Source organism: Dama dama, unplaced genomic scaffold (assembly GCF_033118175.1).
Source record: "Dama dama isolate Ldn47 unplaced genomic scaffold, ASM3311817v1 ptg000115l, whole genome shotgun sequence".
Lineage (NCBI taxonomy): Eukaryota > Metazoa > Chordata > Mammalia > Artiodactyla > Cervidae > Dama > Dama dama.
Genome location: NW_026870926.1, coordinates 1,631,409 through 1,635,110, shown reverse-complemented (window position 1 = coordinate 1,635,110; position 3,702 = coordinate 1,631,409).

The window sequence follows — 3,702 nt, the reverse complement described above, 5'->3', positions numbered from 1 at the left end:
AGACCGTTTCATGCTCCTAAGATTTTTGACACCTTTTGAAGCTCTTCATATTTTTCACACCTTTTCAGGCTCTTCATGTTTTTCAACACCCCTTCATGATCCTCATATTCTTCAGATCGTTTCATGCTCCAAATATTTTTCACACCTTTTATAGCTCTTCATATTTTTCACACCTTTTCAGGCTCTTCATGTTTTTCAACAACACTTCATGTTCCTCCTAGTTTTCAGACTGTTTCATGCTCCTCATATTTTAGAAAAATTTTGAAGCTCTTCATAATTTTCACACATTTTCAGTCTCTTCATGTTTTTCAACAACACTTCATGTTCCTCCTAGTTTTCAGACTGTTTCATGCTCCTCATATTTTAGAAAAATTTTGAAGCTCTTCATAATTTTCACACATTTTCAGGCACTTCATGTTTTTCAACACAACTTCATGGTCATCCTATATTTCAGAACGTTTCATGATCCTAATATTTTTGACTCCTTTTGAAGCTCTTCATATTTTTCACTTCTTTTCAGGCTCTTCATGTTTTTGAACACCGTTTCATGGTCCTCCTATTTTTCAAACCGTTTCATGCTCCTCATATTTTTGACACGTTTTGAAGCTCTTCATATTTTTCACACCTTTTCAGGTTCTTCATGTTTTTCAACACCACTTCTTGCTCCTCCTATTTTTCAGACCATTTCATGCTCCTCATATTTTTGACATTTTTAAAGCCCTTCATATATTTCACACCTTTTCAGGTTCTTCATGTTTTTGAACACCGCTTCATGCTCCTCCTATTTATCAGACTGTTTCATGCTCCTCATATTTTTGAGAAATTTTGAAGCTCTTCATATTTTTCACATTTTTTCCGGCTCTTCATGTTTTTCAACTCCGCTACATGCACCTCCTAATTATCAGACTGTTTCATGCTCCTCATATTTTTGAGAAATTTTGAAGCTCTTCATAATTTTCACACCTTTTCATGCTCTTCATGTTTTTCAACACAACTTCATGTTCCTCCTAGTTTTCAGACTGTTTCATGCTCCTCATATTTTAGAAAAATTTTGAAGCTCTTCATAATTTTCACACATTTTCAGGCACTTCATGTTTTTCAACACAACTTCATGCTCCTCCTATTTTTTAGAACGTTTCATGTTCCTCATATTTTTGACCCCTTTTGAAGCTTTCATATTTTTCACTACTTTTCAGGCTCTTCATGTATTTGAACAACATTTCATGCTCCTCCTATATTTCAGACCGTTTCATGCTCTTCATATATTTGACACCTTTTGAAGCTCTGCATATTTTTCACACCTTTTCAGGCTCTTCATGTTTTTCAACAACACTTCTTGCTACTTCTATTTTTCAGACCTTTTCATGCTCATCATATTTTTGAAACTTTTGAAGCTCTTCATATTTTTCACACCTTCTCAGGCTCTTCATGTTTTTCAACACCGGTTCATGCTCCTCCTCTTTTTCAGACCGTTTCATGCTCCTCATATTTTTGACACCGTTTGAAGCTCTTCATATTTTTCACACCGTTCCAGGCACTTCATGTTTTTCAACACCATTTCATGATCCTCCTATATTTCAGACTGTTTCATGCTCCTCATATTTTTGACAGCTTTTGAAGCTCTTAATATTTTTCCCACATATTCAGGCTCTTCATGTGTTTGAACACCGTTTCATGCTACTCCTATTTTTGACACCTTTTGAAGCTCTTCATATATTTCACACCTTTTCAGACTCTTCATGTTTTTGAACACCGTTTCATGCTACTCCTATTTTGACACCTTTTGAAACTCTTCATATATTTCACACCTTTTCAGGCTCTTCATGTTTTTGAACACTGCTTCATGCTCCTCCTCTTTTTCAGACCGTTTCATGCTCCTGGTATTTTTCACACATTTTGAACCTCTTCATATTTTTCATGCCTTTTCAGACTCTTCATGTTTTTCAACACCACTTCATTCTCCTCCTATTTTTCTCTCCGTTTCATGCTCCTCATATTTTTGACACCTTTTGAAGCTCTTCATATTTTTCACACCTTTTCATGCACTTCATGTTTTTCAACACCGTTTCATGCTCCTCCTATTTTTCAGACTGTTTCATGCTCCTCATATTTTTGACACGTTTTGAAGCTCTTCATATATCTCACGCCTTTTCTGGCTCTTCATGTTTTTCATCACCACTTCATGCTCCTCCTATTTTTCAGACCGTTTCATGCTCCTCATATTTTTGACATCTTTTGAAGCTCTTCATGTTTTTCACACCTTTTCAGTCTCTTCATGTTTTTCACACCACTTCATGCTCCACCTTATTTTTCAGACAGTTTCTTGCCCCTCATATTTTTGACACCTTTTGAAGCTCCTCATATATTTCACACATTTTTCAGGCTCTTCATGTATTTCAACGTCGTTTCATGCTCCTGCTTTTTTTCAGACCGTTTCATTCTTCTCATGTTTTTGACACCTTTTAAAGCTCTTTATGTTGGTCACACCTTTTCAGGCTCTTCATGTTTTACAATACCGCTTGATTCTCCTCCTATTTTTAGACCGTTTCATGTTCCTCATATTTTTGACACCTTTTGAAGCTCTTCATATTTTTCACACTTTTTAAGGCTCTTCATGATTTTCAACACCACTTCCTGCTCCACCTATTTTTCAGACCGTTACTTGATCCTCATATTTTTGACAACTTTTGAAGCTCTTCATACTTTTACCACCTTTTGAAGCTCTTCATATTTTTCACACTTTTTCAGGCTCTTCATGTTTTTGAACACTGCTTCATGTTCCACCTATTTTTTCAGACCGTTTCATGCTCCTCATATTTTTCACACCTTTTGAAGCTCTTCATATTTTTCACACATATTCAGGCTCTTCATGTTTTTGAACACCGTTTCCTGCTACTTCTATTTTTGACACGTTTTGAATCTCTTCATATATCTCACACCTTTTCAGGCTCTTCATGTTTTTCAACACCACTTCATGTTCCACCTATTTTTCAGACCGTTTCATGCTCCTCATATTTTTGACACCTTTTGAAGCTCTTCATATTTTCACACATTTTAATTACTTCATGTTTTTCAACACCGTTTCATGCTCCTCCTATTTTTCAGACTGTTTCATGCTCCTCATATGGTTGACACCTTTTGAAGCTCTTCATATTTTTCACAACTTTTCAGGCTCTTCATGTTTTTCAACACCACTTTCTGCTCCACCTATTTTTCAGACCGTTACTTGATCCTCATATTTTTGACAACTTTTGAAGCTCTTCATATTTTTACCACCTTTTGAAGCTCTTCATATATTTCACACCTTTTCTGGCTCTTCATGTTTTCAACACTGCTTCCTGCTCCTCCATTTTCAGACCATTTAATGGCCCTCATATTTTTGACACCTTTTGAAGCTCTTCATAATTTTCACACATTTTCAGGCTCTTCATGTTTTTGAACACCGCTTCATGCTCCTCCACTTTTTCAGACCGTTTCATGCTCCTCATATTTTTCACACCTTTTGAAGCTCTTCATATTTTTCACACCTTTTCAGGCTCTTCATTTTCTCAACACCGCTTCATACTCCTCCAATTTTTCAGACCGTTTCATGCTCCTCATATTTTTGACACCTTTTGAAGCTCTTCATATATTTCACACCTTTTCAGGCTCTTCATGTTTTTCAACTCCGCTTCATGCTCCTCCTATTCATCAGACTGTTTC